The sequence below is a fragment of the Grampus griseus genome (assembly GCF_964374135.1).
Source record: "Grampus griseus genome assembly, chromosome: 12".
Lineage (NCBI taxonomy): Eukaryota > Metazoa > Chordata > Mammalia > Artiodactyla > Delphinidae > Grampus > Grampus griseus.
Window position 1 is genome coordinate 77,103,966 of NC_139006.1, and position 26,456 is coordinate 77,130,421.

The following is a 26,456-nucleotide window of genomic DNA, read 5'->3' on the forward strand; positions in this document are numbered from 1 at the left end:
AGAGAGTTGTCTCCACTCTCCTGCTCAAACCTCCTTTGTCTCCCAGTGCTGTGCAAACCCTGGAGTCTCCACTCATTTCTCTGCTCCCCAGAAGCCCTTCTCTACCAGTCTTTGTGGAATGTCAGCCTGTACATCCACAGTTTAGACTACTGCAAAGCCTTTCATTTATTAGTTAGTGAAGAACTCTCCAGCTTCTTCCCTGCACAGTTCACTCCTCCCTGGTTCCCTTCCCACTAACGGAGTCACCCCAGCAGCCCTGAATTCTAACCTCTACCTCCTCATCTTTGAGATACCTCCATGCCTAGCTTGGACCCAGGAGGGAGGGTAACAGCCCCAAGCCTGGCCCCTGCTGACTGTGTAGGCTGAGCACTCCTCACCAGGTACAGCCTGCTCTTAGCACCTTACACCCCAATGTAATGCTGCACAAAGCTCTGGGACCCTGAGTCCCTAAGACTCCCAGCCACTTCACTGAGCATCACGCTGTGGCATACAGGTGAGGGCTACTTGATGCAGTCGGCAAGTAGGCTCAGAGGCGCTGCCCGCCTGCCAGGTGCCACTCAGCCTCACTGGTTCCGTGACCTTGACCTAAGCCCCAGATTCCTCTTTTGTAATATATATAGAATACTCATTCTTATATCTGAGATTTGATGAGTCCATGCTTAACATAGTGCCTGGCACACTCAATGCATGGAATAAATCATCCTCTCCACGATCCACATAGTTTTATTTCTCCATGGTCCAGCTTGGTGTGTACTTCCTGTAACTACTACCACTTCCCTGTCACAGTGAGGATAAGAAAGCCAAGCCCAGCTGATCTTTGGCAAGCAGAAAAACATCACACCAAACGGTGAGCATCACATCTAAGTGTTTATAGTCCTGGGCATAGACATGGATAGGAAATAGACACCAATGTTAACCTCACTTTAGTGAGGCCAGGACTCTACCTTGTCACTTGCAGTCTTTTGGACACCAACAGCATAAAAAGGGAATGCCCTATCCCCTTAGTTATTTTATTTGGACAGAGAAGATTTTTCCTCTTTGGGTGTATTGTCCTTGTCGGGGAGGAAGAAATGTTCCTCTCCCCTTCTAGGTTCATTTGGTTGGTCTAAGAAGTAAAGTGACATGAGACAGATTAACAGGAGGAAATTAAACAGAAGTTTAATAACACGTATACATGGGAGAGACCCAGGAAAACTGAGTAACTTGCCACAATGGCCCAAACCCTCACTTTAAATAACGTTTTCAGCTAAAGATAAAAGACGATGTTGGGGGTAGTGCTTTGGGACTTCAAAGGGAAGGAAGGCCATTTACATGGAGATGGAAAAGCAGATCTTTGGTAACATGTTTGCTGGGACATGCAGAAACTTTGGGACACAGAATGGACTCTGATCTCCAGGCCTCCCCAAGTTTCCCCACCGCATCTCACCCATATTCTTTGTGGATACCTCTGGTGATAGCTCTATTCTGGGAACAGGTTCTTTACTTAAATTCACTGGGCAGCTAAGGGGAAGTTAAAGAAAGACTTCCTGAGTCTTCTGTTTTTTAAAAACAATCAGTCTAACTTAAAACTCTTGCCAAAGAGACACATTTTGGGGTCGCATATTTTGCTCCCCTACATCCAGAAATTTCTATTCATCTGCTGTGTGAAGTATCTGATCTTGAAAATATTTTTTCCAGAAGTGAGCTAGGGTTTCAGTTTATTCACAACAGGCACAAAATTCTTCAACTTCTGATGAAGGAATAGGTATGTGCAATGAATAATGTTTGCTTCTACATTAAGATTTAATGCCAGATTGGTGGGTATCAATGCATGCGGCGATGTTTCTTTATCCCTGCTTCAGCTCTTGGTCACATTATTCCACTACTCTGATCTTCATACAATAATGCCTCCCATCCCTTAAAGATGACCACATCCTAGTCCCCAGAACCTGTGAATATGTTATCTTACTTGGCAAAAAGGACTTGTGGATGTGATCAAATTAAGGATATTGAGATTGGGAGATGATCCTGGATTATCTGGATGGGCCCATGTAATCATAAGAGTTTTAACAAAGAAAGGAGGCAGGAGCATCAGACTTGGAGAAGGAGATGTGATGATGGATGCCGAGCTCAGAGAAACACAAGGAAGAGGCCATGAGCCAAGGAATGTGGGCAGCTTCTAGAAGCTAGAAAAAAACAAGGGAATGGATTCCCCTACAGAACTTCAAGAAAAAATAATGTAGCCCTGTTGACACTTTGATTTTAGGACTCTGACCCATAAAGATAGGAGAATAAGTTTGTGTTGTTTTGGCCACTAAGTTTGTGACAATTTATTGCAGCAGCAATAGGAAAATACAGTGGACCCCGGAACAACACATGTTTGGACTGTAAGGGGCTTCATACACAGATCTTTTTCAATAAATGCATATTACAGTTCTATACAATCTGCAATTGATCCAATTTGTGGATTTGGAATTGTGGATATGGAGGGCCAACTGTAAAGCTATACTTGGATTTTAGACTATGTGGGATTGGTGTTCCTAATCCCTGCATTGTTCAACTGTAATACAAATTCCTACCTTGAAGTTGGTAGGAAAGATTAGAGATAGCGTATGTTATACCTTTGGTAGATGATCAATAAATAGCATCGTCAAATTTCTTGTGCACTTCTGAGACTGATAGTAGAGTTTCCTGGCCATATTTACAAAAGTAATAATAGCATTAAAACATACATAGTTTATAAAGTTACTTAATAGGCATTATTGAATTTAAACCTCGTAAGGGATTCCTATAAGTTAGACCTATAAAAATTTAACATAAAAATCTAAATACAACTCTAAAAAATTCCCTACTTTACATGTAAAGGAACCACAGTTTCCAGAGATGTTGAACTTCTCCCAAAGTCATAAAGGGAATAAGTGCTGAAATTTGGAATTACATCCCAGTATTCTGAATTTAGAATATTTTGCCCACTATATTTTGCTGCAGTCTTTGTATTTTCTTCTGTTCCTGCCTGTGACAAAAGTCTGGCCTGTAGCTTCCTTTTTATTTGCAGCTCTTCTTTTTATGGTGGAGGTAAAAATTCAAAGAGAAAGACCACAGCCTCTATTTCCCTTTCTTCTCTTTACTCCACCTATGAGTCCCAACAAGAGAAGGTCCTTTTGTGAGTTTTAAAAAAGTTTTTTCTTCCAGGGTTTTTTGTTTTGTTTTTTTCAAACCTCTCTAAAACTTGAGCGCAACTTTCCTTCTTAATGCTATTCCTTCACAGTCAAGTATCACATAGTGGTAGAATGCAAAACAGCTAGTGTTGGAGAATTCGGGCTTCTGCTCTGTTGCCTCCCTGCTACACACATTAGTGGAACAATTCACTCAACCTTGCTGAGCTTCAGCTTCCCCTCTGAAAAGCCAATGGTATTGCTATATTACTCTGAAACGTTATTTTCCGAATAACAGCTGCAAATGGTTAGAAAGCTTTTAAAACATTCGGCTTCCATTTAAATGCATGTTTCAAACCAGGCTTCCAAATGTCCAGTGATTCAAAAACACCTTTAGGTAATATCCACAAAGTAATTTCCAGCCATTGATTGACAGAAATGAACTCCTAGGGTGCTGAAATATACATCTACCCTTTATTGCCACATCCACTCAAGCACTTTACAATGTAGAGTCAAATCTGTTAGAATAGCCCTTTAGACGCATTTGTCTCGTTGGATTCAGGATGCATTCATTTCCGGCTGCCAAAGGTGTAGTTTGCTTCTCTTTAGGGTGCTCAGTTTGAGCTGACATCTGTTACAGGTACTGCCTGACTAATGAAGCCTTTTTATTTTCTTGAAGCACGATGTGACCCAGGGCAGCCCAGGGATGAAAAAAAGAAAGAAAAGTAAAAAAGAAAGACCAAGATTTCACACCAGAATACATTTTTTAAGGGATGCATAATGCTTCATTAGAGTTTAGGAACACAAAGCACAGATGCTGTGTTCTGTGCATCCTGAAACTGGGTTTTCTGCAGGTGCAGCCTCATGTTACCCCTTCCGGAGACTTACACGCTCTGTCCCCTTTAACAGGGAAGATCAGAGGCTTGAGATCTTTTATGAATTTCCCGAGGGAGAAAGTGGCTAGTTATGCAGAATAAATTAAACAGCCTGGGAAATTAAAAAAAAAAAAGGGCTATCACCATTGTGATGATTCCATGTAGTGTGGCAAATTTGATTTCTGAAGTAGCACAGAGGTGTGAAGTCCAAGGTTAATGCTCCCCCGAGTAAGACTCCTGAACACTGCAAGGGGATTAATTATTGGCTGGGACGGTAGAAACAATAGGGAAACAGTTGCTGTCTAATGCCTTGCCTACTGAACTCAATTCTTTAGACTCATTTCAAATATTTCTTGTCCAGGTAGTTCACATCACCTCAGGTAGAAAAGACTAGTGAGTATCTGGAGACAAAAAAAGTCGATCACAATAGTCGTCACTGGCAATTGCAAGCACTATTTTATTCTTTTAAATTACTTCACATATGTGTTAACGTGACATCCTTATAAATGACACTTTGAGGGCATGGAGTAACCCCTGTTGTGAAAATAAGGAAACTGAGGACTAGGATCTTTAAGGAGCTTGCCTGAGATCACCAAAGCAATAAACAGAAGAGGCTTAAAACTATTTGAACTCTGAATCTTTTGCCGTACCTGCTACAAAATAATATCACCTCCAGAAAGCACTGAAAAAAAAAAGATCTCTTTATAGCCTCTTGCAACATTTCTTTACTATAGAAAAGTGCAATAAAATATCAACTTTATCCTTTTTTACTCAATGTATTTTCCTTACTGACATATTACAGGTCAAGTGGAACTGAAAAATATATTAAGATATAATGGTATCATCCAGCCATTGACATTGCACTTCTTTTACTACCAAGATGACTTCCAAGATGTCAATTTAAATTCCCAAAGATGGGGACTTGGACTTGTTTATGTTGTATTTCTGACTTAATAATAAACCAGGGCTTCCCTGGTGGCGCAGTGGTTGACAGTCCACCTGCCGATGTAGGGCACACGGGTTCGTGTCCCGGTCCGGGAAGATCCCACATGCCGTGAAGCAGCTGGGCCCGTGAGCCATGGCCGCTGAGCCTGCGCGTCCGGAGCCTGTGCTCCGCAACAGGAGAGGCCACAACAACGAGAGGCCCGCGTACCGCAAAAAAAAAAAAAATAATAATAATAACAATAATAAACCAATAGGAAAATAGCAGGTTCCTTCCAAACTCTATGGGTGATAACAATTCATTTGACCACCTGTAAATGTGTGAAATACAATATTCAATTTTTCAAGGAAATACCAACTTGGAATAAATGCTCATTTGAGGGGAAATATCACAGAATATCTGCAGTGTTCTCTCTTAGTGACTCCAGGTCAGTGGTGAGCCTAGTGGAAAGAGTAGACTCAACAGGTCACCCAACCAGCCTTTGTTCTGGAAGCCCTAGGACACAAAGAATGATAAAGGACAATGCAGAGAACCTTGCCTGGAAGTTTCTCAGAGGTCCAGTGGTGATACGGTATGGAGTCTGGGGAGAAACAATGAGAGCAAACTCAAAACCCAGGAGGCAGCCACAGAATGAGGCAACCCATTTTGGGTAAGAACATAGATTCCTGAAAAGCAAAAGGAACTAGAAAGTGAAGCTTCAGTCACAGGACAAGAACCACCCATCTGTTTGATCTTTCAGTCATTCGTACATATAGACAATAATTACTCTCAGCACCTAAACTTTGGATGCAGAGAACCCAAAACAAGGTTACGGAGATGCTGGAGAGATGGAATAAAATACTGCTTCTGGCTAACTTTGACCAACACGCAAAATGATCAACGGAATGTGACTTTGTTGCTATCATTAACAGAGGCAGAAAAGGTTCAGCTTATGTCCAGAACAATGTAAGTAATCTGATGGTTGAATTAAAAACAGTTTGCTCAACAAGGTAATCTTTGACGTGGGGTTTGGGGAAGAATGTTATTTTGACATCCGAAGAACAGAGAGAAGAAAATAAAGATCATTCCAAAGAGAAAGTGGAGAATGTCAAAATATTAAGGTGATGACAGGGAACAGCATGTGTGTCCCTTTTGAAAATTTGATAATAAAATATAGAAATCTCTCCCCAGGAAAAATGCAAAAGTCTGCATCCAAACCAAAGTTTAACGTGTAATTTTAGAGGCATGACAGTCTTTCCTTAAATTGATGTATCACTTATGTCAGGATAACATTTTGCATGTTGAATTAGCCCTGCAGACTCTATCACTGTCTACCAACAGAAGCGGACACACTTATTTTGCTTTTTAAGTCCTCATGTCATCACCCAGTGCACTTATGTTTACCACACAGTGGCCCTAGATGGAGAGAACACTTCCTAGAGAGAGATCATTTTTTAAATTCCGTGCAATATTTCTTTCCATGAGATAATTTTATGTATTTTTGTGTGTGTGTGTTTGTTTATCATTCCTCTCTATTCACTTTGGAGATAACTGCTTGCATTTGTAATATATGTAAGCACAACATCTGCGTCCAAGTGAGTTCCTGTGTTCACTATTCAATGAAGCAATGAAGCTTTCGGAATGCAAAAACATTCCTCAAAACGTTGTTGCTAGTTAACAATTCTTCATGCTCCAAATGTTGCATCTCTTGCACCCTGAGTCTATTAATCTTGAAAATAACACAAGTTACATGGTTCTCATTATGCACTTTTAAGAATACAACAGAAAAGTGGTGTGAGGGGAGAAGGGAATTCAATCAAAGATTTCTTGCTGGAATCTTTCAGGCAAATGTTTTTGTGAGTACATCTTACTTAAGTCAAGGAATAAATTATTTTATGGAAACAATATTTTACTTATTGGATTAAAAACTTAGGCTGTCAGTCTCCTGAACCAAGATAATATTCTGAAAAATCAATAAGATAAGATTATCAATCTAGTAGAAAAACGAAGTCAGCCCATAACCACATGAAAAGATATTTAACCTCACCAGCAATTAAAAATAATAAAAAATATAAAAATAAAATGCCTTTTTTTTTTCATTAGCTGCCAAACATGAAAAATGAAGCACAGTACCTCGTACTTGTTAGAGAAGATGCAACAAAGAGTAAAACTTGAGGGCAATTTGGCAAATTATGCCAAAATTTTAAGAAAAAAAAAATCATACTGTTGGCTTAGCAATTCCTCTTCTTAGAATTTATCCTTGGGAAGTATTATACATTTATAAATATGTTTGTACAAAACTGTTCATTGCTAAAATGTTAAACAGAACGAAAAATTGGATTTCCTACAAATAGGATTGAGCTACTATATATATTACAGGGATCTATGCAGAATAAGATTGTGCAATTATTAAATATGAATATATATATATATTTAGTGTCATGGAAAGGGGTTTACAATGTTAGGTGGGAAAAAGTCAACTGTCAAATTGAAAAATATTTGCTGCAAAAATTACGGTTAATATACATTTTACAAAGAAAAGTTTGGAAATATACAGCGTAAGTTAATAGTTGTTATCGCTGAGTAAAAGGATTTTAGGTAACTTTTTTTTCTATTTGCTCACTTGCATTTTCTCATCTTTTCAATTAGTGTGTTATTTCTGTAATGAAAAAAAATGATAAGTATATAGCATACCAACAAAAAGAAAAGCATAGTTCACTTAATATTTTATTGCATACCCTGGATATAGATACAATTTAAACTGCGAATATTTTTAAGTTCTTTTTCCTTTGTTCTTCACTCACAATTCACTTCCCTACCCCCCCACTGTGTATAAGGGAAACACTGTACTAGTTTAAGCAAACTAAATGAGCAGGCGGATGAAAAGTCTGCAATAAATTCCATGTGCGGAAGCTATGGAGCAAATCTACAATGGTGTACTGGCCAACTTAAAACTCAATTAACAGAAAATTTGCAATCTGGTCAAAATAAATGTTCAAATAAAATGGTAATATGCCTTACACTGCCTCATAACTAAAAATGAAATTTCATAAAAGAGAAGGGATATTTTAAAATTTCAACTTTCCTTCCAACTCTCAGTGGGGTCAGAGGAGAATTTTAATGATAGCACACAGCTGATATTTCATAGATAAAGTGAATCATGCCCCTAACTCTGTCATGAAAGGAAGTGGTGCATCTGTGGCCCTGGGTCTAGTGAGGTGATGGAAATCAGGCTTCAATCCACTCACTTATTGTTAGTCACTCACCAAGCATAGATGGAATGCCTCTGATAGACACAGTACTGTTTTATATTCCAGAGGAGGATTAAAGTCATGATCATGGTCATTATCATGAAGGAATTTAAAAAATTTGGAACTTACACATGCAACAGTTAAGTAGCAATGAAGAGGTGTATGTTCTCATACATCTTGATCACTGGTGCAGACATTTAGCAAATGGCTAAGGAGATACACAGGGAAAAAGAGCTCTACTGAGTTAGGACTCAAAGGAAAACCGGATTCCAAGTTATAGAATGGAGGGGGAAAGGCCATTCCAAAAAGAGGAAAACAGTCATATGAAGAGTGTAACATTTTCTGTTTAAATTAGTTTTTGATTTTGTGAGAACGCTTGTGAGGGGAGCTCCAAATTTGATGTAGACAAAGCTGGATCTTCTCTTGGACTGTTGAATTGAGAGGTAAGAAAAAGGTATGCAGGGATAAAAAGGAATGTCATAGTTGACTGTGAGATAAAATGTTTACTGTGTTATGTTTTATTTATTCATTAAACATATTTATTGAAATCTGGCCGTGTCCCAGGAATGGAGCCATCCACTGGCACTACAATGGTAGACAGAACAGACATAGTTCTCCACTCCTATAAACTATTAAGAATATGGTTACAATAAAACTTTTTATGATCATAATCATCTTTCTACTCTGTATACATATAAAATGAAGCTTATTATTAGCACATAGGTCCATTAAAATAAAGTAAAAAATAAAATGTAATTTCTATTGTAATGTCTTTCAAATGAGTTCATTATAGAAACAATATGGCTATAGATTATTCACATGAGTTTTTCTTTTAGCCACATATGGTGGTATGATGGCTTTCAACTTTTTCTTAACAGGGTGCACAGTAAGACATATCTTTTATGTCAAGTCTCGGTATACATACACAAATGCACATGCATGAAGCAAAAGCTTCGTAAGAAATAAAAAATAAGGAAGTGGAATTATAAAGTGTGGGCAAAAGGTGGGCTGTGTGATGGTATGTAAATGGTATTAGGACAACTCGTTGTGCAGAATACATTTGTCCATACTTCATATTATACACAGAAATCAAGTGTAATTATATTAGAAACCTAATTGCAAAGTGAAAAATTCAGCTTTGTAAGTTAGCGGAAATAGAGGAAAATATATGCGCTAACCCTGAGTTACAGAAGATGGCTTAAATAACACATGAGAACACACACCCTAAAGCAAAGGCTAAAAAAAATGGTGGCATTAAAATTAAAAACAAACAAACTTTTGTATATCAAATTATAAAAGGAAAGACAAACATTTCCACTTCATATAACCAAGAAGGGTTACAAGGCAGGATCTATTAAGATTTCTTCCAAAAAATATCAATAGAGAAATGGGAAAGAAATGTGAACAGATGATTCACAGAAAAAAACCCCACCAAAATCCAGTAAATACCCCCAAAGATGCTCAACTTCACTAGCTATAACTGGGCAAATGTAGTGAGATGCCACTTCATAACCATCAGTTTGGCACAACTAGTTTGAAGGTGCAGATATTGGTCAGAATATGGCACATGTGAGCTCTCATAACATTGCTTCTGGAAATGTAAATTACACAATGCTCTTTGTGAGGAGTTTGACCAAATGTAACACTAGAGGCATTCTTGCATACACATGGAAGTAGACTTATAAAAAATGTCTTCTGCATCATTGTAAAAGCAAAATGCGGGAAACAACCTAAATACCTACTGAGAGGAAAGTGAATAATTAAATTATTGCATATCAAGCAAAGGAATACTATGTAGAAGTTAAAATGAATGAACTAGAGGTACCTGCGTCATTGTAGATAAAGCTCACAAAATAACTCTGAGAGAAGCAAATTATATACGAATATGTAAAGAGTAAGACTTACATGCATATTTTAAATATACTCTGTTCTACTATATTTATGTGATTACCAACATACACACCCAACGAGGTAAGTGTTGTCATGTCCCATTCTATCAATGAAAGAACTGAGATAAAGCAATATAGCCAAGGTCACATGATTCTTAAATGGAGGGTGGGGAATGGGGCCTGGCTGTATGACTGCCGAGCCTGCCTGTCTAACCATGAAGCTCTGCTGTGGTCCCTGGCATTCCTCTTCTCCAGTGTTTTTGATGCTTCTCCTGTGCCTTGTGTATAACTTTATTGTTCCATTTGTCACATTATGGAGTTGGTCTATCCCCCTCATCAATCTATATGTTCTTGGGGGTCCTATGATACTGTCATACCCCAGTGAAATGCTCAGTATATAGTAGGAGTTAAAGAATTTATTTAACAAATTAGGTATGAGACTGTAAAGTGTATATTTCATTGGGCTATATAATTAACTCTTAAAAATACTGTATATAGGACATTTCTGTGTAAAAACATTGGGGGGGACCTTTAAGTACCTTTGTTTTATTTGGATTTTAATAACACCAAATGAGTAAGTCAACATGTATAAGCCACTCTTATGTATTTGTTAGAGTATTCACCAGGTTATTTTCATAGACATATATTAGCATTTCAATGTGGAAGTTGCAGCAGTGAATTAAAAATACAGAATTGTGTTTTCATTACATTTTTCTTAATTGAATGAATATTTGATAATATTTTGATGTTTATAATCATCAGTAAGACACATTAAGCACTCACATAAACATGTGTTCATTTTGTAAGCACATTACATACAAACACACACATATGTGTCTTAAAAATTTTTTTTTTCCATTAGCAAAGCCACATTCACATTCTAACAGTCTATAGATCACTGGAGAAAGAAAACATACTACTTTTACCCAGTTAGTTCCTCTTTTAAATTATTGAATTGTACTGATGGTAAGACGAAGATGTATCTGGGCTACTGTCCAAAACAGACCTAGTTACTTTTAACTTATCAGCTTTTAAGTGGGTTGCCAAAAAAGATGCTGGCTTTTGACAAAATAGCCTTCCTCCGTATTTCTTGAACCCAATCTCTACGAAAATTTATCGCCTCAATTTTTTGCTTGTTTATCTTTCACTTTAAACATTTTACCTGCTTATATCCTTGACTTTGGGGTTTATTTGACTTTAATATGTTTACAAATCTGTTCCCAAGCAGATCAGGAGAGGCACATGAATCACAACAAACACTTGAGCCTGAACCGCTGACTCTTATTTTTCTTGTTTTTAGATTCAACACTGTTACGGAAAATAAAAGCTCAATCCCTTAGTATAAAAATTATCAGTATGAAAAGGAGTTTATTGCAGTAAAAGTGCCCTTGTGAGTAGGTACACAGGGTTAGTCTAGCACTGTTCCGATAGGAAGTCTTGCTTTGCATTCTAGCAAACACAAAAAAGCCCCACAAAGGAGGCAAACGTCGTCTTCTATCAGCTCACCCTAAATGAAGGAAAGAAAGCAAGCTGAAAATTGGTAGGAGAGTTGATTTCACTACATGTTTATGTTAATAGGGTATTTGACTTTTGAATGCTTCATAAACCTTGTTATACTCTGTGCTATTTGAGGGAGTAAAACAGCTGGAACACTGCCAGAAACCTTAATTGGAATCAGCTTAGCAGGGGCTGACACGGTTGCCCAGTGTTTAGTTTCAAGCTTATTATAAAAATGCAAAATTATGTGCCATTTATTTTTTTATTCCTCTTTGGTTTATGCCTGTAAAGGTAAGATTTAGCTGCATTAGGAAATAAACTCATTTTTTCCCTTGTCTGCCCCAGGCTAGGGCTCTGAATCCAGCAGCATGGGTATCATCTCTTCTAATTAGCCAATGGCTCCACTTCTGATGCAACAGAGAATGTCACAGAGATCTTTCCCCCATGCATTTTGATTACTGGCTAAATGATCACTCAGATGACCAACCCGTGGTTGAGTTACTGAGCTGTGTGGTCAATATGTCAACAATGTGGTGAGTGAGGCCAGAGAAACCTGGTCAAAAGTGGCTCTGGGGTGCTCTTAGGATTCTCCTACCGAAGGGTCACATTTGCTCTTGGTCAAATATCTCACGTAGGCTCTCAGCTTTACTTTAAGCCATGAGAAATATATGTTTTCTGTCAAATTTTAGGGAATTAAGTGCTTTCAATTTTGTTTTTTAGTTGGGTTTCTCAGCTTCATTTGGCTCTAGTATTTTACCCTGTCTATATCTTCTCTGACGTTGAAAAAATAATTCAGTTATTTAAAAAAATATTAAATGCCTACTATACGCCAGGAGATGTGTTGGATGATAATGACACCAAATCATATATAAAATATAATTCCTGTCTTGAGATCATTCCTGTTTTGAGATTATTCCAGAAATTGGAACAGATAACTTGGAATTAATTAGTGATAAGTGAATACTGATTAAAGATGTTGTCTGGTTAGTTGATCCAGAGGCAGCCTGACCCAGCCTTTTACTAAAAAAAAAAAAAAAAAAAAGACATGGAAAAGGATAACAACCCCTCCCCTGGGTGTTTTCTGGTTGCACATGTGACAGATTTGGAAGTCACAATTCCATCCTAACAGAAAGTCAAAAGCTGAAAAGTCTGAAAAATCAGCACCTTCTTTTTGATCTATAAAGGAGAGGGGAGAACCCAGGGCAAAAAGCTGCCCCCAAGATTGGAGAGACAGACAGGTGAACACAGGTAGTCCTGGTTTAATGGGGCAGGGACTTACAAGCAGAAACCACCATGGAAACCAGTGCCTGACTAGGAAAGCCTGAACTGTAATTGATGAATTGTTGGAGGTTCAGTGCAGACAACTCAGAGTTAAAAACTCCAAGGGGATCCAGGCACAGGTGGGCCCCCGCAATATTGCAAGATTTCCCTCCAAGAACTTGACTAGGTTCCCACAGTAAATACTGGAGAAAAATCCTATTTTGCTTCTAGCAAAAGAAGGGGGAAAAGGAATTTTGAAATGCACCAGAGAACTTTGTTCTTCTTCAAAAGACCTGCCCTCTAGGAAAACCAGTTAACCAGAGCCTAATCTGCTAGGGTATTATCAAAGCCTAACTAACCTGGGGAAAAGTAAATAACCAACTCCAGCTGGCTCTGGCCATGCTGTCCCACCTAAGTGGGGAGAAAAAAAACCCTGCGAAACTCTTGGGAAGTTCACGGTCCAGAGGCACAGCCTCACCAAAAGATTGAGACCTAATCACAGGACTATAGACTACGTCCCCTCCCCGCAACACCTGACCACCACTTTACTAAAGCAGAACCTTTTACCTAGTACATCATATCCAGCTATCAAGAAAAAATTCTATGGTTCCCAAAGGCAAAAAAGCAAAATCTGAAAAGTCAGGGCACACTTCAGAACCGGACGTGGCAAGGATTATGGAATGATCAGACTGGGAATTTAAAACAACTATGATTAATATGATAAACGTTCGAAAGGATAAAATAGTGTGCAAGGACAATGTAAGGAGAAAGACAGCAATCCTAAGAAAGAACCAAACAGACGTGATCGTGCTCAAAAACACTGTAACAGAAATGAGGAATGCCTTTGACGGGCTTGTTAGTAGACTGGACGTGTCTTGATCACACCCCAGTCAGACTTTTGCTCACAACACGCTGCTCTCATCAAGGGAACAAATGACTTCCACGTTGCTAAATCTAATGGACTATTTTGGACTATTCTGGTTTTCATCTTACCTGATGCACTGGTAACATTTTATACTAATATTCTTTCTTTCTTTCCTGATACACATTCTTCATTTGGCTTTCAGGACACTGTGCTCCCTTCCTACTCTGCCATCATCCTTTCTCATCTTTTCTGCTCCTACAGCCTTCTCCTATTCCCAGCACTGGTATGCCCCAGGGTCCTTGGTGTTCATCTCTCCACTATCTACATTTATTATCCCTGACTCTATCCAGACACCATCTATTGTCTGACAAGTCTCTAAGTTTATACCACAACCAAACTTCTTACTGAACCCCAGTCTCATCTACCCAATTTAGGTCAATGGTGGGGTGGATGAAATGGAGCATCTGTGTTTCACATAGTTATTCAAAGACCCAGGCTGATGGAAGCTCCACCATCTGCAAAAGAGGAAGCCAGATGGTCATGCACCACATCTCACGCTTCGGTGAGAAGTGACATGCATTGTATGAGCAATCGTATAGCCCCACACAAATGCAAGGAGGTTGGGCAATGTGGGAGAACCTATGGATATTCAGTGAGCACATGAGAAACTGCCGTATCACAGTACAGGTGCTACTCTCTTTATAAGGTCGTATGTCTGTATATCAGGGTCTACTTTGCCATTTTCTGCATTTTCTGTTTTTCATAATGGGTATTTGGTGCGTTTGTAATAATAAAAATGTTAGTTTTGATTCTGTGACTAAAAGCAAATATTGTTGGGGCCAGGGTGTGGCAGTCTTTTGTGCAACATTAGGGCTTAATGAAAGTGACAAGGAAGAGAAGAGCTTGGAGGAGACTGAAATACAATGGACACAGGGGCTGGAGGAGATTGACCAGAGAGGGAATGTGAAAGCCATTTGTGAAGAAAATTTTAAGAGAAAGGGACTAATTTGCAGAATTCCTAAATGCCATGGTAGGGGAGAGAGGGTATTGGGAGGCAGGTTTGGAGCCTGTTGCTGTGTCTTGACTCCTGGGAGCGGTCAACGGTGGTAAATGCAAAGAAGTGGTTCATAGGAATAAAGAAGTAGAGATAAAAAGAAAATGGCGGTGGGGAATTCCCTGGCGGTCCGTGGTTAGGACTCCATGCTTTCACTGCTGAGGCCGCGGGTTCGATCCCCTGGTCGGGGAACTAAGATCCCGCAAGCCGTGCAGCATGGCCAAAAAAAAAAAAAAAAAAAGAAGAAGAAAATGGTGGCAATAACAATGGGGCTGCAGAGATGGACAGAGAATATATTGTATAGAAGATAGATAAAATGTACTGAGCTGTTATCCTAAGGAAATGGGCCTGTAAGGAAACCTGGGCTTGAATGAAACCTCAGTATTGTTAGGGAATATATATGTGTATTGTGCATGTCGCTGACTTTGAGAGGTAAGTTGTGCAATCCTATAAAGTGCTATATATTTAAGAGAAAAGGTACATGAGCAACTTGGAAGGTGAACTGGTCTTAGGATGGTGATATCTGCATGTGACAGAGGGAGGTGTAAATGCCATTTCAATTTATAATGCCACATTTGAAGTTGATTCTTGGGGGCAGAAAGAGCGGCTCTCTGTGTCATATCCAAGGTAGGAGCTGTGTAAAGATGTTAACAGCCTGAAGTTGAGGTGAAGGCCATATCTTGATGCAAGAAGATAAACCCCATTGTCCAATTCAGGGCAAAGTGTATTTGATTCTGAAACTGGCATCAGTCGATTTTTGAATAAACCTATTCACATTGCTTGAATGTATGAACGTCTGTGTATTCTTTCATAATGCAACAGACCTTGAGCAGTTACTAAAGGGGGCACACCATAATCAGGACAATGTCTTTTGCAACTATTCCCAGAAGAGTTTCAAAAGATTAACAGGTTGGAAGCCACCTAGTTGGATTGGCTAAGGAGTAAATAAGAGAAGAGGATGAAGGAACAGCTAGTGTACACAGTTCTTTAAAGAGGCTTGACTTCAAAGGGAATATGGGAGATCTGTTCGTTCACAGAATGCGCAACTATACATTTTTGTATACACACGAAGATGGTTAAAAGGCTTCCATGTCAGGTATGTATTTCTTACTTTCCCTTTAAATACTCTTTTAAAATTGAACAGTTGTTTTTATTGCTCCTTGTAGAGCTTTGTAGTTATAAAAAAAAGTAGATTTTTCTTCAATCAATGGGAGCTAACCTAAGGCTACAAATGCTTCGCAAACTAAGGCAAGACCAAGAGAGCAGCTGGGGAAACAATAATTTTGTTCTTTTCAAGCTTAAATTCATTGTTTAAGTTTTTTTTTTTTTTTTTTTTTTTGGCGGTATGCGGGCCTCCCACTGTTGTGGCCTCTCCCATGGCGGAGCACAGGCTCCAGACCCGCAGGCTCAGCGGCCATGGCTCACGGGCCCAGCCGCTCCGCGGCATGTGGGATCTTCCCGGACTGGGGCACAAACCCGTGTCCCCTGCATCGGCAGGCGGACTCTCAACCACTGCACCACCAGGGAAGCCCTAAGTATTTTTTAACATGTATTTTATGAAGCGATCTAACACAGTTGCAGGGGAGGGCAGGAAAAAGGGGTCTGTCAGTGACAGCACTTTCTTCTGTTTTATCAGAAGTTTGTTTCTGGCCCAATATTCTGCACTTGGGCCAAAAAGGGCAGAGCTGCAGCTATCTCTACAAACCTTCTTTATTTTATTTTATTTGTTTATTTATTTGTTGGCCGCACAGCATGTGGGATCTTAGTCCCCGACCAGGGATCGAACATGCGTCCCCGGCATTGGAAGGGTGGAGTCTTAACCACTGGACCACCGGGAAGCCCCTACAAACCTTCTTTAGAAGGTAGTTTACTAGCCCTCAATTGTCAAAACTTGAACATGCATCTTGAAGATTTCACCTTCATCTCTAGTGCCTACCAGGACATTTCTTCCAACAACATAGTCACGTTCCTTAGAGAGTTCCTATTAAAAACATTTTCCCCGGGACTTCCCGGGTGGCGCAGTGGTTAAGAATCCGCCTGCCAATGCAGGGGACATGGGTTCCAGCCCAGGTCCGGGAAGATCCCACGTGTTGCGGAGCAACTAAGCCCATGCGCCACAACTACTGAGCCCGCGTGCCACAACTACTGAAGCCTCTGTGCCTAGAGCCTGTGCTCCACAACGAAAAGTACCCCCGCTCGTTGCAACTAGAGAAAGCCTGCGCGCAGCAACAAAGACCCAATGCAGCCAAAAATAAAACATTTTCCCCATCTCGTTATACGTCCTGTGAACTTTAGCTCCCTTTATAGGTAAGCCTTCTGAATATTTGACCATCTTCAGCCAAAAAAATTCCATTTTGCTTACAGTACCCGGCCTTTAGGTGATTGGACTTTGGTTGATTAACTCTTTAAGCATATACTCCTTTATTCATCTCTCTCTGGCATTGTATCCTCTAGTTTCACATTTCGCAGCAAGTTCTAAGATCAGATGACAAGCTGACTGAGCGTGATGCATGTCTAGACAGTAATAAAATACAAAATCTCCTGATTTCAGCCACTATGCTTACAGTACTTACAACCAGACTTAGATGAATGATTAAAGTACATCAACAGTACATGGAAAAACTCTATGGTAAATATGAGGAAAAATTCAACTCTCTAGAACCGATAGTAAATGGCAGCGGGCGGGGCACGCACCTTCAAACTATTCTGACCATAGGAATCAAGAGAAGGAAACAAAACTGAGACCCTAAAAAGGATAGAAATAAGATTATTCTCTTCTTCCTCTGAAAAACTATTGTGTTGTTTTTGCCCTTTTAAAGAGCACAAGCTAAAGGCCTCCTTACTAAGACCTTTGCCGGACGCTGCCATTACAGAAATGGATTATAAAAGAGCAGAAAACGTCAGCCCTGGAGGTTCTGTGAAAATATTGGTCAAGGGGAATAGGAACTGGAAAGCAAAGACTGTTCGTACTGAATTTATCTTCTCTGGTGCAAAGGGTTTTTGCCTTCTCTCCCGCTCAAGCCCATGGGTGGAAGCAACGAAATTCACTGACATAACTGGGCCAGTTGCTTTTTATTTCAAGTACGCTGTGAGGAATACTTGAAAGCAATCATCTGTGCTCAGTAATTGGCTGATAAAGCTCAATAACCTCGGCAATTACAGTCCCTGTTCATTGAGGAAACCCTCCATACATCACCTGAAAGCAGGGCAAAATTGTAAATTATTATAATACAAACGTGTGTAACGCTAGTAGAACATACTGTTACGGTGGGAGCAACAGAGATTTAGACACCACATGGAAATTCTAGTCAGAGAAAACACAGGTTACGGCAGTTTTCAAGGGAACGGAGAAGGACAGGGGCCCATGGAGGAGCGATGAATGTGATGAACATGGGTTGCTCCCAAAGCAAATTTACTTGCAGGAAAACTCACCCAGGAATGAGTTTTCAGGGGTTATGATGAGATTTATGAAAAGAACAAAACACAACAATACCCATTTTGAGAGTAAGAGAGTAGAAAAGTATTAGCTTGAGTGTGCCCACTGAGTACAGGACGGGAGAAGGAGAGAACATGGCTAGAGGTCGGCACCAACCAAACAAAGTATTAAATGAGCAGGTGCCTTCTAAGAAGACGTCACAGGATGTGTGGGTATAAGGGACACGAGAATGAGAAGCAGGGAATTTCTCATGCAGACCTATTAACACAGACTATTTCGAGCTGGCTAGCATCTAGTCAAACTCTCAGTTTTTCACTTTACAAGTCAAATGTCTAAGGCATGAGAAGCTAAGTGACTTGTTCAAGGTAACACCACCAGCAGGTGGTAGAGCTGAAATTAAAACTTAGGTTTTTTGACCTAAAATTCTGCTTTCTTTTCAATATGGTATGTGGCCTTCCCTCGCATTGTTTTCCCTATGTACTAGTTCAGATTATTATTCAGTAAATATTTACTCATTCAGGCTTATGGTCACCAGACCTGTTTTATAGGTCAACATTTCCTAAATTCCTCAGGTACTTCATTTCTAGGACTCTCCGATCAGTTACCATCAAAGATCCCTACAGGTTAAGATATTAAGAATACTATTTTGTCCCTGATGCACCTCTCTTGTCTTTGCATAAGCACTGCCATTTGGTCTCTGCTATTTAGAGAGTCAGTCTCACTAATGGAATTACTCTTGGCCTAACTCCTACCATCATACTTGGCCCACAGAAGGCAGACAACATGGAGATGGCTGTGTTCCCTCACTAATATATTTCTCAATGAATTAACAAAGCAAGTGTACTCTGAACTGTCTAGGAATAGTGTGTGTGTGTGTGTGTGTGTGTGTGTGTGTGTGTAAGTTTGTAGGGGTGATTTGGCATGATATTTCCACTCCTACATTCCTAGCTCCCTAAACCATTGGGTTCCATCCTCTATATTATGCCAGGGATGATCTGGCATCTGACCGTCACTAAATTGAACCCCCTGTTAAGTCCAAGTTTTAGTCCACCAACCAAGAAACCTGCTACAACCAGCTACACAGGCCAGCACATTAAGTCTAGCACCTCTAGTAAGTGCTCACATATCAATAAGTTTGATCAATAAGGGTTCTATCCTCCTAGGTCTAATTCCCTTGAAATCCATTCCCATACATATTCCCTGGGTTTATGGCAATATTAATTAATAAGCTAAATTAACTGTAAAAATTAACAAAATCTTCAAATTCTCTTGGTGTAAAAATTATTTCTCTTCAGATTGGTCTTTTAACGTCCCACCGGGATACCGATATCAGATCCTAGTTGTGGGCCTAATGGGAAAACAGGGTCATCGGGTTGAGTCGAGAACAGTAAGCATCCACCTGAAAACAACTGCCTCAGCAGAGGTTGTTACCTTAACCTCAAACAAGAGACTAGTGTTCGCGAGACCTAGGAGGCCAGGCTTCTTCCACTGCCAAGGGAGCCTCAAAAGTTCTGTATTCTCAGTCTTCTCGCATACCACCCAAATGGCACCTTTTCACTTCTCAGAGGCAAAAGTCACTGTGAGGGTCAAACAAGTGTATTGTTAATGTATGTATATATCTCCTCTATCAGAGTAAGCTTTCTGAGTGCTGGGCTTCTGTGTAATTCAATTGTGAATCAGTGCCTGGTGGAAAGAAAGCACTAAATAACTGTTGACTGAATAATGAAATTGAAGAGGGCTATTTGACTTCTAAGTGCTTTGGCAAATAACCGCTGTTTATTATTCTGGAGATGTATAAATGTCTTCCTTTATACAGTCGGCTACAGCTCTCAATAATCGTCCTCTTTCTTTCTGCTTCTCTCTCTCTCACACACAGGTCACTGATCTGTGGCACGGCACAGAGACATTTAGAGTCTACTGCAACTATGACTGGAAGGAAATAATTCTCAGGACGAGTTCATTTGGGGGAAAAGCTGTCCCCAAATGGGAAGACGTTATTAACTGACATTTTCTATTTTGGATTGTCAGGCCATCCTGCTCACTTCAGCAACAAGAGCTTTGCTCCTCTGGGCTCCTGTGGTGTGTGTGCTGCAGTGACTTAGGTCATGGTCAGCTATCATGGACCAGGCTGGCATCTGAATTCCTCACGGAGTGCGAAATGTCTGTGAGGAAAACCTGGGGGCCTACTGTCTTCGGTGGGCTGGGTGGGGTCTCACCGGCAGGGAGTTCTGGTGTCTGTCAGATAGTGAAGAATCTCAGCAAATGGATTCTGAGACACTATGCAGAAATGAAATCTTTTAAGAAAGAGCCAAGATGTATCTTGGAAGAAAATCACTCAGGTCACATCTAAGGGACAGGATTGGATTAAGAACAGAAGGGAATGAATGCCAAATCCAGACACCTTTTCCAGTCCCTTTCTTCTCTGCCCATCTGCCAATGGGAAACTGGGGACAAAAACAGACACCGTCGGCCCCCTGTATCCGTGGTTGCAGAACTCACAGGTAAGGAGGGCTGCCTGTATTCACCATTTTATATACGGGACTTGGCACTGCAGAGTCTGGATTGTGATATCCGCTGGGGCTCCTAGAATCAATCCCCCTTGTATACCTAGAGACAACTGTACTTTCACATCTCCCTGTATTGAGAGGTGGTCTTAAGATGGTTTTCTGGCTGAAGAGACGTGAGACGATGTTTTTGGGAAGTTTCTAGGAAATATTTATTTTCTCCCTGATCAAAAGGATAAAGCTCTGGTCGTTGACTCGCCAGCCTCCGTCAGCCATCCCTTTCCCCATTTCTTGCCTTCAGATGTGGTCGTGTTGTTTGGAGCTGCAGCAGCTACTGTCAGATCAAGAGGTAAGAAGTTTAAACGATAAAGGAAATACTAAAGATGACAAAACAGGAGGTTGTGAAAAACCTACACCGTTAACGTCAGTAACATTAGCTTAAATTTTGGGAATTATTCAACTATATATGGTGACACCTATATGGCAGCGAGAGTTTGCCATGTTTTAAAGTCTATACCTATACCTATATGGTGTCTTTCTTTTTTTCTTTTAAACTAAAAAAATCAGTAAATATGGTATGCTACATGCTCTACTTGTAGGATCGCAGCAAAACATTCAATTTTCCGGGACCTCAGTTTCTCTAACTATAAAATGGCAATGAAGCCTTTTCTTTACAAACATAAAACAAGTTAGGTATGCAGGTAAAAATGCTAGATAAATATCAACTGTCTTCCCAAGGGAATTAAATGTATTCTGCATGAATACACTGATTCTGGAACACAAGATTCCTTTATTAATATGCGAGAATGGCATTCACATTTAGAAAGCAGGGACTCATGAGACATTAATTAGTATACCAGTTCTTTCCACAGACTCACTTTGTAATCTTTAGCGAATTATTTAATCTTTCTGATCTCTGTTTCCTCAGTGGTCAAATTAGAGATGTAATGCTTTCCCTACCGGTGTAATGGAGTTGTTTTAAAGATTGAAGATGGTGAAATATTTGGAAACAAACAAAAAACTGTGATATGTAAATATATAATATTAATATATCATTAGGGATATTTATGTATGAGACTAGAATGCCCCCATTTACATCTAACATGGAGTTTAAATACTGAGAAATTAATTAACATTAACTTGTCCTTTTGAAAGGAACTCTTGTTTACTAGGGATTTATTTTTGTATGTGTATTTTCAAATATCTATTCTCAGGCAGATGAGGGAGTCAGATTATTTTAAATTTCAAAATATTCTGTCATTTAAAATATTATTTATTATTAATAAAGAGAATACATATACAAATACAAAAAACTAGAGAGATACTTAACAGAATAAAATGCAACAGCAATTTTTTCCTTATGAATTGTCTTTATCATAACAATTTGAAAAAAGAAGTTAGATTATTTGTCCTGAAAAAAAAGTTTTAATATCTGTATTCAGAAATTGCCTAAAGTATTATTTTATGTGGGAAAGTTAACAGTCATGTCTATTTTCCTAAGGTTAGAACAAGAAAAGATATACATATATGTGTGTGTGTGTATATATATATATATATATATATATATACGTATGGATGAATGTGTGTACGTACGTGTCTATCTAAGCATTCTGATTTTTACAAGTAAGGTTCTGCTATTGAAGGTTGGGGGGGTGTTATGAAGTGGATTAGATAATTAGATTTCCAAATGTTTGGATGGTTTAGAAGTTTCCGTGACCTTCTCAAGTTTGTTGGACCATTTTATAGAGCACTACAGCATGCGTGCTATTTACGCAATGTTAGTGAAATCCTGGATAATGGATAATGTTATATCCATGTACAGGGGGCTTATAATCCTTTAATATAATTAGTGTTATTTTCAGCATGGGCTGACAGTGTTCTACAAGAGAACTAAAGCTCTCCCTCTCTTTCAGCATCCCTTAAGCACTGTCCTTTCCAGATAGAGATGTCTTTCCAGATTTAGCTGCTCTTTCTTCTAACAGAGCTGACAGCCCTTGCTCTGACCATAAATGTTATTTTTAAACCTTCCCTTGCTTACTGTTACAAGTTTTGATAAGGTTTTGACCACTAGGACAATTACTGGATGCTGCTGCCTGTTTGTATTCTTATCAGACTACTTCTGGTAAAAGTTTCTACTTTTCTTATTCCCTACCTGTCTACTTTGCACTCAGGAAGCTTTGTCATTGGTAGGAATAAGAAGTTAGACTAGGCTGAAAACCACTTATCTTCTCCAAAATCTAATCAAATTCAATCCGTAAAGTATTATTATTCCCATTGTTACAAGGACTGCCAGAAAACGACTAAAAATTATAAATTAGACTTCAGACTTTCCATTTGACACCATTTAGCTAATGGTACTAGACTGTTGCCTTTTACTGGGGAAAAAGATGAGGGAAAAGCATCTGACCCCTTTCCCCTGTGATCTGGATCATTAAGTCAAGTTACTGTGATTCACTCTTCTTTTTTTTTTTTAACATCTTTATTGGAGTGTAATTGCTTTACAATGGTGTGTTAATTCACTCTTCTTAAATGGTCTTATTGTTTTTGATGACTATACTCAGCTTCCTGGTTTTTCATTAAGTCCTACCCTCTTTAAAGTGGGAAATGTTGCTTTGAAGCCTCATTCTTGTACATCTCTCAGACTTTCTTCCCTTTATTTGTCATACCTATCCACTTTCACCGCAAGGTGTCTCGGCTGAAAACGGGAAAACCGGATGAAGTAGGAGTATTCAGACTAAATGCTAATGTAAATGTCTAGAGTCTGGCCTGTTTTAAAGTCTGTTACTCACTGCCATTGTGGGGGGAGTATCCTCAACAACTCCTATAAATGCTACAGGGAATTATGCATGTACAGCCCATCAACGTTCATGGGTGAATAAACCTTACAGTTTGTTAAGTTATGTAAAATCTATTAGAGAAGGGTGATGGGTTAATGTATGAGTTAGGTTCTGAATTTACCTGAATCAAACTTCTTAATAGACTACTTATTTTATGCTTTGTGCCAATGAATAATTAAGTCCCAGGGTATGCACCCTTAAGCAAAGCAAATTACTTATCAGTGGTGTTTGGGAATTGACATAAAATATTCTGTCTAACCTCAGAAGTGTCTCTCTTGTCATCTTCACAAGTCCAAGTAGAACTGATAGAGTTCTTTTTATTAATAGAACTGAGAGGTAAACCTGGAACAAAGCCAACTTTAGATGTGCAGTATTAACTTTACAACTGAAGGCAGTTTGTATAAGAAGCAACAATGAGGCCACATATTAGTGATTATTGCTGCTAATTTTGTGGTTTATGGAGCTTAGTTTTAATTTTTATATCCTACCAATGAAGCATATTAGATATTCATGTAAGTTACTTTGCATGAGACTTATTACAAGGCAGATGTAACTTCCTTGGCAATAACCTACCTGTGTCCAAAAAGAAAACTGTGATCAAGATTTCTAGCATGTAAGAAAATTTTTTTTTCTTTTCTCCATCAATGGCAATAGGAGATACATTTCATAATGCACACACAACTTAATTTCCAATGTCAGTGATATTTTGCCACTATTATACCAGTCCTATTTAATGGCCACTTTTCCATGTCCAGTTGTAAAAGACTGTAACATGATTGAGATAACTTTCCTTTGAGGAAATGAGCTTTTGACTAAAATGTGCTGCTACCGTTTTTAATACAAGCTTTCTTAAGAGCTTTGGATATTAACAGGTGAGATTAAAACCGACTTCTTATAAAAGGAAATTGTTCCAGAGTTGATGTATTTTTCTCAGAGAGTGTAAGAGGTACAGAAAACAAATGTGACATTTCTTTTTATTTGATGAATGGAGCTTGGTTTAAGCATCGTTTCTGTTAGCCAAAAGGGTCCCTAAGGCGAGAGGAGTGAGATTCCTTGCTTCTCCCTGCTCCTCTTGAAATTCACCCAGGAACAAAAGAACAAGAAATTGAAACAAAAACTCTGTATTCTATGAACCTTGGAGACATCTGTAACTCCAATTCACAGTATAGGAACAGAGAGAATTAATGATAAAGAAATAGTAAATGACTTACTGGGATGTAGGGAGGTCAAACCTAAATGTCTACAGAGGGAGATACTGATGGGCAGTCAGTTTACCCTATGGGATGCTGAAAAGACTCAGGAATTAGAGGTCCAGATACCAGAGAATGTAGAAGGAAGGCAGGAGCTGGAAACAAGGAGATTGTTCCAATATTGGTCTAAGAAGCATTTTGTCCCCTGTGAGCCCACCCTCACTGCCTTGTTAGGCGTCTCCTCTGTACCCCCATAGCAAATGTTCATTTTGAATTATAGGAGGTTCAGAAAAACAACACAGAAAACAGAAGAAATAAAAACTTTAAACATTAATACAGGAAAATTTCTTGGAACTGGTAAATGTTCATTTTCTGATTAAAAAAAGGGCCTGCAAAATGAGTAAAAACAGAAACACACCGATATTCCTCATCACGAAATTTCAGAATATACAAAAAGAAACAATGGTCCTCAAAACTGCTCCCTGTGGTCAGGAGAGCAAGCACATTCCTGACCCCAGGAGGAGGACATAGGAGGGGTGTGAGGAGATAGGAGACGCACCAGCACCACTGCCAACTTCGTCCCTAATTCAAACGATTTTGTATTTGTGAGAATCTTTACCTTCTTCTTGAGCTGTTGGCATCTTTGAAGGATGGCATTTGCCCAAGGCCACTGATTCGGATACTCATTGCGTAGAGGAGTTTGTCTCCATGGCCAATATTAATAAACAAGCAAAGGCCATGATTACGTAGATCCTACCATCGACTAGGGAAAAATCTAAATCTAAAGCTAGAACATCCTCACACGTTAGGCTGTTCCTCAGTGGTTATGCTTAATCAGTAGGGACAGGTAGGCTGAGAGATGTCTGTAACAGGGCTCAAACTTAGAGCATCAGTCAACAGAGCAGTTTCCGTCTCATCTCCCAACTCTGAAGTCAGCGGCTCCAGGACAGATTTCCCAGTTCTCGCTGATGATTAAGGCTCTAAGGTTTTCCCAAATTTATTTTTTAAATGAGGCCTTTGGGTTCAGCCCTTTCCATTCCCTCTTCTATAGAAGGAAGTTTCTATGGGTTTCTCTTCTCTAACCCATCCAGTCAGGCACTCACGACCCCACACTATTTTTTTATTTTTACTTTATTGGAGCATAGTTGATTTACAATGTTGTATTAGTTTCTGGTGTACAGAAAAGTGTCAGTTATACACTTACATCTATCCATTCTTTTTCAGATTCTTTTCCCATATAGGTCATTACAGAGTATTGAGTAGAGTTCCCTGTGCTCTACAGTAGGTCCTTGTTAGTTATCTATTTTATATATAGTAGTGTGTATATGTTAATCCCAATCATTGAAACTGCTCTTGCTAAGGTCAGAAATTGTACTCAACTTTTGAGCAGCATTTTCTTTCCTGCCATCTCTTATCTGAAATATGCTTTCCTCCTACGACGGTGAAACTATGCCCTCCTTGTGGTCCTTTTCTCTCACTGGCTGCTCCTTCTTGATCACATTTTTCTGTCTCTTCTTGATCTACCAGGCCATGGTGGGGAAGCCCTGGACTCCATCCTACATATCTTCTCTTCTCCCTGCATACTCTACTCCTCTCAATCGCATCCAGTCTCAGGGCTTTAAAGTCAAGCTCTAGACTGTGGACTGTCGAAGTTTATCCCCATCCCATCCTCTCATTTTTCCTCAGGCTTGAACTTGGACAACCTAGCAGCCATGGACGTCTCCGCTGGGTGGTCTAAGACG